The sequence below is a fragment of the Carcharhinus amblyrhynchos genome, chromosome 30 (assembly GCF_965287045.1).
Source record: "Carcharhinus amblyrhynchos chromosome 30, sCarAmb.v2.hapA, whole genome shotgun sequence".
NCBI classification, from domain to species: Eukaryota; Metazoa; Chordata; class Chondrichthyes; order Carcharhiniformes; family Carcharhinidae; genus Carcharhinus; species Carcharhinus amblyrhynchos.
In genome coordinates, this window is record NC_137353.1 from 24165840 (window position 1) to 24181734 (window position 15895).

At 40.3% G+C, this 15895-nt stretch overlaps 1 protein-coding gene across 5 annotated transcripts in view; it reads right to left on the reverse strand.

Annotated features, from left to right (window-relative positions):
* The window catches only part of LOC145360251 (PR domain zinc finger protein 2-like), a 178835-nt gene that overhangs the window by 95003 nt on the left and 67937 nt on the right, over nucleotides 1-15895 (reverse strand). The window contains exon 1 of one of the 5 annotated variants that reach the window (XM_080215330.1): nucleotides 11969-11984. The exons of the other annotated variants lie outside the window; for them this stretch is intronic. The gene's annotated coding sequence lies outside the window, so the exon portion shown is untranslated. Of the gene's footprint in view, nucleotides 1-11968; nucleotides 11985-15895 lie in introns of those variants that run through there. 5 annotated transcript variants of the gene reach the window in all.

Here is a 15895-nt window from a genome sequence, read left to right on the forward strand (position 1 = left end):
AATTCATACCCAAAATGAAAGATACAAAACAAATTATTTGATTTTTTTGGAATTACTATGCCAAGAATAAAGTCCGATCATTTTCATGGGAGGGGTTAATTCATCCCACTGCTGCTTTCCATTCAAGTCAATCTCATTGTCTTTTAAACACAAGGGAAACAAACTGCCATATGTCACAGACGGGAAAACCGCAGGCAACTCAGAACTCTATCCAGAAGCCAGCAGGTGCTCACCCTTCCCCCTGACTATCCAGCAAACAGCAGGCTAGAGCCAGCTTACAAAAACACTACAAACAAATCCACTATTAATGACAAAAAAAAGCCTATTCCAGTAACCCTTGAATACACCAGGATTGCACACTCCACAGATTTCTAATTCAGAGCATACAGTTTATAAATGATGCAAGTCATTTTTAGTCATGCCACTGCCTTACTGCTAAATCCATGCATTAGCATTCATCAAAACTTATTTTTAAAAAGTTAAAGCATTAGAAGAGTTTCTATTAATATTAACGAACAGACTGGTTATGTTGTGATGATGCAGTAGTGAAAAAGTCACTTTATATATGGATGTTTTTAAAAAACAAGATTGCTTCACAGCAAAATCCTTATCCTGTCAGCTAACATCATACCACTCTTGGTTTAAATACAAACTTTAAATAAGTGAACAATTTACTTTTCAGCCCATGATGTACAGCAACACACAAAACACACAGGCCAGTTAGTTTAATGTCTGTTGTAGGTAAAATGTTAGAATCCGTGATCAAGGAGAAAATAGCGAGGCATCTTGAGGAGAACTGTTTGATAGAGCAGACGCAGCATGGTTTCGTTAAGGGGAAGTCGTGTCTGACAAATTTATTGGAGTTCTATGAGGATGTGCCTAGGGTGGTGGATAGAGGAGAGCCGGTGGATGTGGTGTTTCTTGATTTTCAGAAGGCGTTTGATAAGGTGCCTCACAAGAGGTTATTACAGAAGGTTAGGGGACATGGAGTTGCGGGTAGGGTGTTAGCGTGTATAGGGGATTGGCTGTCAAATAGGAGGCAGAGAGTGGGGGTCAATGGGTGCTATTCAGATTGGCGGTTGGTGACTAGTGGAGTGCCCCAGGGATCGGTGCTGGGGCCTCAGCTATTTACCATTTATATAGATGATCTGGAGGAGGGAACCGAGTGTATGGTGTCGAAATTTGCTGATGACACCAAGATTGGTGGAACTGCAAATTGTGCAGAGGGTGTGGAAAGTCTGCAGAAGGATCTAGATAGGCTGGGCGAATGGGCCAGGAACTGGCAAATGGAATTTAATGTTAGCAAGTGTGAAGTTGTCCACTTTGGTAGGAATAATGGTAGGAAGGACTATTACTTACTTGCAGGTGGTCAGGAAGGCAAATGGGATGCTGGCCTTTATAGCGAGGGGGACTGAATATAAAAGTAGGGAGGTCTTGCTGCAACTGTACAGGGCACTGGTGAGGCCGCAGCTGGAGTACTGCGTGCAGTTTTGGTCGCCGCACTTATGCAAGGATATTTTGGCCTTGGAGGGAGTGCAGAGGAGGTCTACTAGGCTGATACCGGAGTTAAGGGGGTTGAACTATGAGGAGAGGCTGAATAAACTAGGCTTGTACTTGTTAGGGTTTAGAAGAATGAGGGGAGATCTCATTGAGACATATAAGATGATGAATGGGATGGATAGGATAGAGGTGGAGAGGCTCTTCCCGCTCAGAAAGGACAGTAGGACTAGAGGGCACAGCCTCAAGATGGGGGGGGCGGTTTAGAACAGAGTTGAGGAGGAACTTCTTCACTCAAAGGGTGGTGAATCTCTGGAATTCTCTGCCCGTTGAAGTGGTGGAGGCTGCCTCGCTAAATATATTTAAGATGCGGGTTGATAGGTTTTTGATAGGCAAGGGGATTAAGGGGTATAGGGAGAGGGCGGGAAAGTGGAACTGAGCCACGACAGATCAGCCATGATCTTATTGAATGGCGGGGCAGGCTCGGAGGGCTAGATGGCCTACTCCTGCTCCTATTTCTTATGTTCTTAAATGGAAACTGAAAGTGATACAGAGAAAACCAATATTTAGAAGAAAACTCAACTCCTTCAGAGGGCTTGAGTGCAAAAGCATGGGAAGTTGTTGCTATCTTACAATGCTGTTTGAACTAATGTTTTTGTTGTTGCTACTATTATTGACAAAAGGAGATGAGGATGGAAGCAAAATAAATTCAGCTGGAATTCCATCTCACCCGGGTGGAATCAGGATAGTCTCTTGCACCAGATGTGAATGCCTTCAAGGATTTTCCAAATAGTCTAGGCTTTTATTACCTCAGTTTTAGTCTCTCAGGTGATTACATGAATTTCATGTGTTCCCTCTAAGCATGCAACAATTGTGAAGACACTACCTCGACTGCTCAAAAGCTATGCACTTTAAGATACCAGCCACACAAAAGATTTAGGCATAGAGCATGGTGAAATAAACATGTCATGCACAAAGAAAATTTAAAAGGGATCTTTGGTAGGAAGTGCATGATATTGTCATACACAATGCATTACAGTTGTATTGGAAAGGTCAGATACACTTTCCTACCCATCATTGTCATATGTTCATAAAATCTCCCTCCAAGAATGAATCAAAACATTTTTTGTACGCTCACGGAGAGTAAAGATTTTCAATTACAGGAGATCCAACCTTTGCACAAGGTAGATGCAATAACATTTGGAAACAGGGAGTCACCAAGTATCACAAGATCACATATAATCAAACCTTCAGGAATATGCCCCAACTACAGTTGACAACCAGGTGGATTTAAAAAGATGGTCCATGACATTATTTGAAAATTGGGGAAGTTTTGTGCTCAGACCAATATTTCATCCATGACCAACATAATTAATGACAGTAAGATATGTTTTTTAATCTCACTCGTGAAACTTTGTTATGTGCAAACTGGCTTACAGGTTTCCCTACTACATAACAGTGACTACAATTCACGTACACTTCACTGCTTGGAAGTGCTTTTGGAGTTCTGGTCATGAAAATCTTAACACAGCAGAGGTTACGTTTTCATTATTTGCACATAGCTGCCATTCACTCACCACATATAGACGAGCAGTTTCCCTTCATGAATGTGGCAAGCTGAAAACAACAGGGACATAGTGGAGCTTCTATCTCCATTTCCCCCTAGATTTGAACATTTGGGAGAAAATGGGAAGCATAAAACTTAATCTCCAGATTTACATATTAAAATGGGTATCAGAGAATTGCAAATTTTTGGAAATATAGTCCAGCAAGAGTCAGAAACTTCAATAAAAAAAGGGACATGAAAGGAGAGAAATTGGAGGAAATTAAAGCTGAAGTTTGGGTTGGAGTTCCTTCGAAATCTGTTGTGAAATTTACTTCCACATCTTCCTTTTCAGCAGAGTTAACTCTGGTTAAAAAAAAAGTCTCTGCAGTAGAGCTTGAGTAAATTGAAGTTCACACAGATCTAGCCAAGCATAAGGGTTGTCATCCGCAAACTGATGTCTACTGCTAACTTTAGTTGTAGTAGCAATTCGCCTAGGCAATAGTCCTCCACTCTTTTCTATACACCTCATGGTCTGGCACTTTCCTCTTCAGTTGCTCTTAGGGGCCTATCAGTTTCAATTTCCATGAGCAATAGAACGAAGGAAAATAAAACAGAAGGTGGTTTCTCATTGCCTTTTTCATGTGTGCTTAAAAGACAAGTCTTATTCCCAGAGGATCCTTCCACCTGTAAGCTGTTTTCCCCTGAGGTTCTAGAGTAATTCTAGTAAATAATTAGGAAGGCAAATGGAATGTTGCCCTTTATTGCAAGAGGAATGGAGTATAAAGGCAGATAACTTTTGCTACAATTGTCAACAGCGTAGGCACAATTGCATCAAGAGCACTGTGCAGTTTTGGTGTATCTACTTAAGGTTCAGTGGGCTGAACATTGGGCAGATTGCTCCAATACTCACTGGATTTCAGAAGAATGAGAGGTGGTTTATCGAAACATATTCTGAGTGAGATTGATGAGTAGATGCTGAGAGAACATTTCGCCTCATGAGGAAAGTTTACAACTAGAGCACAGTTCAAAAATAAGGGATCTTCCATTTAAGACAAAGAAAGAAAAAGAATTTTTATTCTTTTAAGAGGATGGTTTGTCTGTCAACCATTGACTATGGTTCACAATCCTTACCATAGGACATTCCTTGTGCCCGGTGCAATATGCGAGAGGGCAAGCAGAAATGACCATTCACTGAAGGCCCATGTTACCCTGTTACCCATTTGGGTAAGTACGAAATCACAAGCTGCGTTTCACATTTATGCCTAAACTAAATTTAGATGATGCTCTGGGCTACTGCAATTTGCATTTAACACTGGCCGAGGATTTACTGAACTGCTTCTGCATAATGACTGAAAAGATGAAAAAAAGTGAACAGCTTTAAAGTAAGCATTAAATCATGTTTTAGTTGTTTTAAGTTTAGCACAGCCAAGACACTATTACAGCTAAAAACTCTACACAGCTAAATATTCCAAGAACTTGGTGGGGGTGGGGGTGACGAGACATTGGTGATGGGCTTCCTCCAGCAAAATGCTTTGTTGGAAATACTGCTGACATATTTATGGACTGTTGTACTTTACTCCGACTCCCTATACTTTTTCCTGAAGATTTTGCAAGTGCTGAGGTACAGATCCACAGGAGCAGCTATGCTACAGTAATATGCTTTCAACATTTGTAATGTCAATCTAGGCAGATGGCCCAAAGCAATTTGTTCACAGGGTCATCACAATCAAACCCAATCTTTTTTGCAATTAATCCAGAAATCGAACTGTAAATATGGGGGATGACACAAAAAATTAAGTCTTTTTGTTTAAGAACAATGCAGATTGTGGGGCAATATGATAGAAATGTTTAAAATTACAGAAGTACAGGATAGAGTAGGCAGAAACTGACTGTTTTGAGTTGTTGAGTCCAAATTGGAGGCCCATCAATACAATTAAAATACACAAAACTTAGAGTGCAAAACAATTGAGAGGCAGTGAAAGTTACAACCCAGGGTTAGTTGTTGAGACAGGGACTAAAATCACCATTTATGATGTGATTGGATTGGTTATTTAAAGAACAAAAGACAAAGGGATATGGGAATGGGATGAATAAACATGATTTGACTATTTGCTTGAGTGAGGGTAAATAACAGCGTGGACTGTTTGGGCAAAATGACCTGCTTCCATTCTCTAAAAAGCATTTAATCAGTCGCACTCATTACAAAATATCTTTTGAAAACTAACAAAAACAGAATAAAGCCAATTTTCCCTCTCAGCAGTGAGGGCAACTGTACCATACCAACTACTTCCCTGATAAAAGTCAGCCAACTCAGCACAGTCCAGGAGTCAGACCAGGAACACTCTGGTCGATTACACTGTACTACATTACACGCAACATCTTTAATCCTTGAATAGAGGCGCTGTTGACTATCATATTTTCCCATTTTTATTGCCTTTAGCCGTCTGATTGTTTTATGAAAGAGGGATTCAGTCAAGGTACATATACTCTAACGGGTCATAAATATAGCTGACAAATATAATGGGGATGGAGCAAAATATTATCCACTCCCAGGTAATTAACTTTGGCAAAACACCACCCAAGTAACAGGATCACAGGAGCAATTTACCTGTCCTACTTGAACAAAACAGCTCACGATAAGAATTTTTAAAAATTTAATAATCTCCCTTAGAATGACAATCTTTTGTTGAAAACCATCATGTCATAGACTTATTTTGAAATTGACACCCAAGCCCATTTTTTCTGTGGGGGGCAGGGGAGAAGATTTTAAATATTTTACATTTTAAAATGTAGCATTTTAAAAACATATTTAATTGAAAAATTTGGGCTATACATCAATATGTGGAATCAAAGCTCCTGGGTTCTGCCAAATTTGAAATCGGGTATAAAGCTCCACTCCTGACTACTATCCATTAAACCTTCCTAGAAACGTTTAACGCAGCTATGGATTTGTTAGTTATGATGGCAAAATGGTTATGCTACTGGCCCAATGATCGAGAGAAAGAAGTTCACAATTCCACCAGGCAGCTGGAGAATTTAAATTCAGCTAACTAAATAAGTTTTGAATAAAAAGCTACCATCAGCCATAAAGATCATGAAATTATGAATCGTCATAAAACTCCAGCTGGTTCAAATATGTCCTTTAGAGGAAATCACTGTCCTTTGAGTCTGCTGTTGATTCTTAACTGCCCTCTAAAATGGTCTATCATGTCATTTGATTGTATGAGACAACTACAATAAAGGCTAAGAATAAAACCACCCACAACCAATCGAAGCCTCCCATCCACTGACTCTATCCATGCTTCCCACTGCCTCGGCAAAGCAGCCAGCATAATTAAGGACTTCAGGCACCCTGGACATTCTCTCTTCCACCACCTTCCATAGGGAAAAAGATACAAAAGTCTGAGGTCACGTACCAACTGACACAAGAACAGCTTCTTCCCTGCTGCCAGACTTTTGAATGGACCTACCTTGCATTAAGTTGATCTTGCTCTACACCCTAGCTATGGCTGTAACATGACATTCTGCACTCTTGTTTCCTTCTCTATGAACGGTGTGCTTTATCTGTATAGTGCACAAACAGCAATACTTCTCAGTGTATAATAATACATGTGACAATAATAAATCAAATCAAAATCTAATCCTAAGCACTGGAAACTCCAAAGCCACAACTGGTCCAATCAGCCCTGAAAGTCCTCAACATTTTGAATAGGAAACTGGTGGTGTTTGGGGATGGGAAGGGTGGGTCATGTGCCGAAATTGGGAAACCCAGGATATCTTCCAGCCAAAAATCCCAGATTCATCCACCACTATGCTTGGTTATGTCCTGCCCCACCTGAGGTGATATCAAGAAACAGCTGAAGGTACTGGATACTGCAAAAGTTGTGGGCCCTGACAATTTTTGGCAACAGACTTCCGCTCCAGAATTTGCTGCAACCCTAGCCAAGCTGTTCTAGTACAGTTACAACACTGGCATCTACCCGACAATGTGAAAAATTGCCCAGGTATGTCCTGTACACCAGAAACAAAACAAAAATCAAGCCTAGCCAATCACTACCCCATCATTCTACTCTCAATCAGCAGCAAAGTGATGGAAAGGGTTACCAACAGTGCCAACATGCACATACTCAGCAATAACTGCTCACAGATGCTCAGTTTGGGTACTGCCAAGGTCACTCAGCTCCTAATCTCATTACAGCCTTGATTCAAACATGGACAAAAGAAATGAATGCCAGAGGGGAGGTGAGAGTGATTACCCTTGACATCAAGGCAGTACTTAACTGAGTACGACATCGAGGAGCCCTGACAAAACTGAAGTCAATAGGAATCAGGGGAAAACTCTCTGCTGGTTGGAGTCATACCTGGCACAAAAAAAGATGGAAGTAAATCATCTCAGCTCCAGGACATCACTGCAGGATCTTCTAGGGCAGTGTTCTAGGCCCAACACCTTCAGCTACCTCAATGACCTCCCTTCTATCATAAAGGTCATAAATGGGAGACATTTGCAGATAACTACATAACATTCAGCACTATTCATAGCTGCTCAGATACAATTCATGTCCAAAATGCAGCAAGACCTGGACAATATCCAGGCTTGGGCTGTCAAGTGGCAAGTAACATCTGCACCACACAAGTGCCAGGCAATGACCATCCCCAACAAAAGAGAATCTAACTATTTCCCCATAACATTCAAATCACATTATCATTACTACACCCCTCACTATCAACAGCACAAGGGTTACCATTGACCAGAAATTGAACTGGTCTAGCCATATAAATATTGTGGTTACCAGAGTAGATCAAAGGCTATGAATCCTGCTGTAAATAACTCACCTCCCAACTCCCAAAGCCTGTCCATCTACAAGGCACAAGTCATGAGTGTAACAGAATATTCTCCACTTGCCTGGATGAGCGCAACTCTAACAACATTCTAAAAGCTTGACATCACCCAGGACAAAAGTAGCTGCTTGATTGCAACCCCTTTCATAACATTCAATCCCTTCACCACCAATGAACAGTGGCAGCTGTGTACAAGATGCGCTGCACAAATTCATCAAGGTTCTTTAAGCAGCATCTTCCAAACCCACCACCACTACCATCTAGAAGGACAAGAACAGCAGATGTCTGGGAACAGTACCACCTGGGAGGTTTCACTCCCATCATTCACAGTCCTAACTTGGAAATATATTGCTGTTCCTTTACTGTTGATGGGTCATAAAACTGGAATTCCCTCCCCAACAGCACAAGTGTGCTTATACCTCAAGCACTGCAGTGGTTCAAGAAGGCAGCTCACCACCACTTTCAAGGGCAAGTAGGGATGGGCAGTAATGGTGCCCCAAGCAGTGACACCCACAGCCTGTAAAATTATTTTCAAAAAACACCAGAGATGGCATAGTGGTACAATGTCAGAAGGTTGCAACTCTGGGAGTCCTAAACACTGACTTCAAGTCTCATACTATCAAGACAAACACACACAAGGAAACCTGCTGCTGATCACCATCTCATGTCCTCTCTCAGCCGATGAATCAGTACTGGTCCATGTTGAATAAAACTTGAACGCGGCACTAAGGGTACCAAGGGCACACAACAGATGAAAACTCTTCAGTGCCCATCAACAGTGGATTGTTAACACCACTGTTGACTTAGCTGGCCAAGTCCTGAAGAAAATACCTGCCCATCAAGGTCTATGACAGGTGGTGACAGAACAAGAACCAGCAAGGAAAAACCTACTTGATTTTGTCATGCAGTCATAGAAGTATACAGCACTCAAAAGCCTTTCAACCCATTGCATCTGCACTGTTCAAAGATAAACCATCCAACTGCTTCCCCAATTTTGTTTTCTTTAACATTATTTCATGGGGTGTGACCATCACTGGCAAAGCCAACTACTGGTGCTCATTCTTAATGCCCTTGAGCAGCGAGCTGCAGTTCATCTGGTGTAGGCTTTTATAAAGGAAGTTCTAGGATTTTGACCCAACAACAAATGACGGAACAGCAATATAGTTCCAAGTTTGGAGTGGAACTTGAAGGTGGTGGTGTTCCCATGTATCTGTTGCCTTGGTCCTAAGTGGTAGTGGACAGGAATTTAGAAGTTGCTGAAGTGCATCGGCTCTGATGGAGGGAGCAAACATTTAAGCTGGTTGTTGGGGTGCCAATCAGATGGGGTGCTTTGCCTGGGATGGTGTTGCTAGAGCTGACTCATCCAAGATATTCCATTACGCTCCTGACTTGTAGAGATGGTGGGCAGACTGGAGGAGAGTTCCACAGAATTCGCAGCCTTTGCTCTGGTAGTCACACTATTTATACATGGTTGGTCCATGATAATCTCCAGAATGTTGACAGCAGGAAATTCAACAATGGTAATGGAAAAAGATGGTGAGATTCTCTCGTATTGGAGATGGTCATTGCCTGGCATTTGTGTGCATGACTATCAGTTGCCAATCATCATCCAAGCCTAAAATGCTGTTCAGATCTTGCTGCATTTGGGCACGGACTGCTTCAGATCCAAGGAGTTGAGAGTGGTACTGAACACAGTAAATGTCTTCAAACACGCCCACTTCTGCCCTCTCAATTGGGAGGTCCTTGATGAAGCAACAAACATGATTGAGCCATGGACATTACTCTGAAGAGCTCCTGCAGTAATTTACTGATGCTAGGACAAGTGGATTCCAACAACCGCAATCCTCTGCACTCAGTACAGCTTCAACAAGTGCAGAGTTTTCTCCCCGACTCCGACTGACTTTAATTTTGTTAGGGCTTCTTAATGCCACACTCAGTCAAATGCTGCCTTAATATCATAGACAGTCCAATCTCATCTTCTTTGTATGCACATTTAGAACAAGGCAATGATGCTACTGAATGTCATGGGACAGTAGTTAGATTCTCTCTTTTTGGTGATGGTCATTGCCTGGCACTTGAGTGGTGTGAATATTGCTTGCTGCTTCTCAGCCCAAGCCTTGATATTGTACAGGCCTTGCTGTATTTGAATATAGGCTGCTTCAGTAGCTGAGTCATCAGGAATGGTGCTGAGCGTTGTGCAGTCATCAGTGAACATCCCCACTTCTGACCTGATGATGGAAGGAAGGTCATTGATGAAGCAGTTGATGATTGTTGGACACAGAATACTGCACTAATGAACTTCCACACGTGATGTCTTGGAACTGAAATGACTGACCACCAAGAACAACTACCATCTTTTATGCTAGATATGACTCCAACCAGCAGAAAGTTTTCCCATGCAATGCCCATTGGCTCAAGTTTTGCCAAGTCTCCTTGATATCATACACAGCCAAATGATGTCAAGGGCAGTTGCTCTGACCTCACCTCTGGAGGTCAGTTCTTTCACCCATCAAAATATCACCATTCCTTCATAGCTGTTGGCTACTTAATAGCACCATAGGTACACCTATATCCAGATGAATTGCAGTGGTTTAAGATGGCAGTTCAGCACTTTCTCAAAGCAATTAGTGATGGGCAACAAATGCTGGCCTTGCTCACAATATCTATATCACAAGAATTATTTTTAAACATTGTAGACAGACCTGATCCTACCAAAGTTCAATCACCCTGCCAATACTCATTGCCAGGATGCACAAAGAGTGCTTCATTGTTGAGAGAAGGTAAGGAAAGGTAACTGGTACCCATGGAATTATTCTTCAGCTTTCAGCAGAGGATGGTAAAATGACTGGAAGTAAATACAGATGATTGAGTATTCAAGTAGGAGATTGATACACCAATCTAAAATATATTTAGCCAATTAATTTTAAAAGCCAAAAGCATGACCTCAATTTCTATATTGGACCTAAACAAACTACTAATCAAAGTATACCTTACTGTGAAAGAAACTATGGCTAACCATGCAAAGTAGATATATACTATATTTTTTCACTGCACTATAAAACACAAATTAAAGCACTGGTACAGTATAACTCAATATAATCAAATACCAGATACTAGAAGAACAACATGTGAACACGCGATTCCAGTGAAATAAGACAGCCCCTCCCCAAAATGGTCTGGTCCTATGCATCACGAACAGATTCTTGGGATAGATAGATAAAGCTTCTTGGGAAAGATAGACAGATAGATAAAGCTTCTTGGGAAAGATAAAGCTTCTTGCTGTAACCACAGGATGATGTATATTTTAAATTAATTTTGTGGTTATATAATGCTATGATTTATGTTCACTACAGAACGGACATCAAATTCAAAAATGACATCTATTTCATCAACATGGGACTTAAAATAATTCTTATATTAAAACAATTAAACTTCCAAATGAAAGAAGGCATGAAACTTCTTCAAATTTTGCTACTGAATCACCAAAACACATCCAGCTCATTTTTAAAAATTTCAGTGTTCTCTTTGTTTGGGTACGGTTCAATAGACTCCATTCCACAAGCACAAAGTGAACTGTGCAAAACTGTCATGTTTATATATAGGCTGTGACAGTGAGCATTGCCAAACTATTTGAAAGGCTATCACCTTGCTGAGCTTATCCTGTCCTCATCCCCAGTAGGAGAGACTAGATAGCAATTAGGAGTGACAAACATGATTATTTTTCTTCCCTTAACTCAAAGATACTGAGGTCAATAGCACTGCTCAGACTGAGGCAAGCTAACAACATAAACAGGGGCATTTTGGTTTTGTGTAGCTCAGCTTCTCACTGGACAAACACACAAAGCCACTGGACAATTTGTGTAAAAAAAAAAATCACTTGACAGTGATTTGCACAGAATACAAGTTAAGAGTTTAGAAACAAAGCTGACAGCAAATATTCATCCTGAGCAGGCATCCTGTCCTAGTTAGCACAGGCAATGCCAAGCCTCGAGCAAAGTACAAATCTTTCTATGAAGCCTCAGCTTTATGCCACATAAAGACAGACAATGCAGTTTGCAATGACAGAAATGTAGCAAGCTTAAGTACCTGTAATTAGTTGGGAGACACACAACATTTTGTAGAAAATATATTGTAGGCAATCCTGTTATTTTGTACCTAAGAACACACAGTACGGTGCCATCCTATTCCGTATACAAAACCATTCTGTTTCTCCGTCTGCCCAGCTCATCAGGCTGCACAGGAAGTTTAACCACCTCCTTTGTTACAATGCAGACAGTTTAACCCTTTCATTGCCATCTTTGCATAATGAAACTTTTGAGTATTTTTAATATCATTTTTGATAAATGCAACAAGCAAAATAACTATCTCCCTCCACACCCATCCACACAGTATTATTTACTATATTGGGCAACAGTGCCTATATCACAAATGGGTCAAAATTTAAACTATTAATGCATGAATGTCCAACCTGCAGCTTTAATGTTATGCTTGGCCTATTAAACCTTCAGTCCAACTGACACTTAAGATTCCTTATTTGTATTTGGTAGGGTGTTGAGGTGAAGGAAAAAGCAGTTCCAAACAATAACAAATACCAAGATCTATTATCAGCAACCAGGATTTTCGTTTTATATGCTGCACCAAGGTTCCATGATACAAATTAATCAGACACAGGGATCCCGAGTTAATGTACACTGATTACATTGTGGTTGACATTTTAGTCGTTAAAATAAGGAACAAAAGTAAAGAAAAACTAAAGGATTTTCAGGAACTGATACGATCAGGAGAATCACAAATCAGGAGCTGGAGATGGTCAGCGTTGAGAAATGAGAGATAGAGATAGAATTGGAAAAATGTGCAGGTACTATGCTCTGTGATATAAACAATTCCCTGCTAAAACTAATTGACTAAGCAGCAATAGAAGAACTCCAAAGCAAAATAAAGAATCTGAGAGACCATAAATTTTAATATATAAAAGAAAGGCCCATCATATGTCTCCGGAACAAAGTTCTCGTCGACCTTCTGCTAAAATGCATTTCTGAAGTAGCTTAGAACAATTCATTTGTTCTCAGCCAGTTTTGGACTCAAAGATTTGGCAGTTCCAGAAAGATCCAATATCTATCCTGTGTTGCAGTAAAATTCAGATTGTTCTCAGCCTGCTCTTTTCATCCAGAAGAGATGCAAACCTTTCAAATTTTGAACCTTAGATGGGATGCCGAGAGGTAGCAAATTAACCCAAATTAGATGGTGGTGAGAGATGGTAAAGGAAGGTGCTGGTTCAGAAGAGCTTTTTCTGAAAGGAAACACATTCCATGCTTTGTCTTTGTATAATTGGAGAGGGAAATGGGTCAATGCAAACAAATTATTACAGGAAAAATAAATCTGATACATCTTGAACATAGCGGGTTCTGAAGATAATTTAGTGACAGGTGGAGTGGCTATATGGAAAATTTGAAAGTTCTCCATGACTGCAAATGATTCCATGTCATAGGTACAATTCTTTTTCTGAGAGAATATGGACCCTTTCAGAGGAACCAGAACTTCCCGGTATAGCAAAGCACTTGAACACATTAAAGAAGTGTTTAAATGCATCCGTAATGAATTAATGTTCACATGGTTTCAACTTCAGGCTGATGTGAATTCTGTACAGCATAAAATCAGGGATTACTACAACTGACTAAAGCAAAGTACAGAAGTCTCACACTTTGCTCCAGTCCAGTGTCATGTTTGATTACAAATTTAGATTCTGACTGCTGTAACATCAATTGCACCACTAGTGCTAAGAAAGATTATTTTGAAGTCATTCTGGAAACCTTCCTTGACACCACCCCTGAAGAAATGTGGAATGACTTGGAGGGAGCATGGTGCATGACTGGGGAGGGGGGGGGAAAGAGAACAGAAAGTGCTGTAAATACTCAGGTCAGGCCTCCTGTTGTTCCTATGTTACTCCGCAGTTGTAATAGTGTGACTATATCCTAAAATTCTTGAATGCAATTACAGTGCATTTTGATATAACAATACCTTGATATAACAAGTTGCACAAAAATGTGCCATTTTCACCATGTCAGAACGATGTTGTGCCACTTATAGAAACTGAACAAAAAGAGTGCACTGTACACGTACTGGAAATGTACCCATTTATTTTTGGAGATGCTAGGACTCCCACTTGCTGACCTTTATCAGACTACAGTGAACAAAATCAGCAAGTGCTTAAACCTCTCTAGTCAACCTTTTCGTTACAATTTCAAAAGTACTTGAAACTCATCCACTAAATGAAATTATATTTGTAGAAAATATGCAATATGCAAGATTCTTAAAGGCACCTGGCTGGAATATAACGTACTGACTTGATTGAAATTTCCGCTTGCAGAGTAGTTTCAGGGAGCTTTCCAATTCAGTCATCAAGAGTGGTTATCCTGTTGTATGTATTATGTAAAAAGATCATTCTTACCCTTGATAAAGTTTTTTATGCTGATTTTAATAAGTTGCTCATGTAACCTTAGTAAACTTGCTGAATTCATTAAGACCAGCAGCCAGGAACACCAGTTGTTTTTATTAAAACAGGTCCAAACAGAATCTGGCAAGGTTATTCATGGGTTCCATTAAACCAATACATTACTCCCTCAAATCAGCTATAATTGCAACATTTGCACACAGATCTCAGTATCACTCTAAAGTATAATACTCATCCCTGATACCGGTTGTTTAAATCTTAAAGGCAATTTAAGCAATTAAATCAATAAACATGTTTTTTTTTGTGGGCCAGCATCTGAAAAAAAGGGCCGTGGATTGTCTTAAAAAAAACAAACAAGTCACATGTCTTTCAAGATAGGGAACATGTCTCCTTCACCTTGTTTGTCCTCCATGTGCTGCTTGACCATACAAGACCACTAATTCTTAAAGTCCCTTAAAATGTCCTAGCAAATCAAATTGCAGCACAAACAATTGCTATTATTGCAGATAGGCAAAAAATGCAGCCTAATCAGTGCTGTCCATTATTTAAAAACAATTTTTAAAAATTAACTCAGCACAGACCAGCTATCAAACTGTACCTTTCTCATGTATATGGTTCAGATTATGCGCTGCCAGATTTTTCCTTCATGAAGTCTACTGTTTGATCACCAAGATCCAGACTGGTCACAAATCCCTCCAGGGACTCAATGAGGAATACACACATGGATACTCAGCAGTTAAACGTGAAGGTGCTCAATTCCTTCATCTTTTGAAGCAGCAGCAAAGGGCATCAATTGAGTTATTTTTAAAAGTACAGAAATGGTAGAGAATTCTCTCAGTTGAAACATTACATAACGAACAATTTCATCAATAGCCCACTGCCAAAGTAACAGACAATTATAACACTTCATTTAAGTATTGCAACGAGAAACCAAATAGACAAAATAGGAATGGGCAAAAATATTGCATCTGCTCTGCAAATAATCAATATTTAAAATCGTTACTGAAGCAGCACTAATAGCTAACTCTTGCAGCTCAAGTCTCACTGAGACTGCTACAATACCAGTGGAAATTAAAATACAGAAAATTCTAGAAACAAACAAGTTAGTAATTGCCTGTGGGGAGAACATCTGTAAGAAGTCTCACACCACCAGATTGAAGTCCAACAGGTTTATTTGGTAGCAAAAGCCACTAGCTTTTGGAGCGCTGCTCCTTTGTCACAAACAGGGCATATAAAGACAAACTCAATTTACAAAATAATGGTTGAGTGTGAGTCTTTACAGGTAAAGAAGTCTTAAAAAGGTACAGACAATCTGAGTGGAGAGAGCATTAAGCACAGGTTAAAGAGATGTGTATTGTCTCCAGACAAGACAGCTTGGAGAACACTTCTCTAAGGCAGCCTTCACAACACACAACAATGCAGAGAGTCACTGAGCAGAGACCGACAGCCAAGTTCCACACACATCAGGATGGCCTCAACCGGGATCTTGGGTTCGTGTCACACCATCTGTAACCCCCATGATTTGCCTGGGCTTGCAAAATCTCACTAACTGTCCTGGCTGG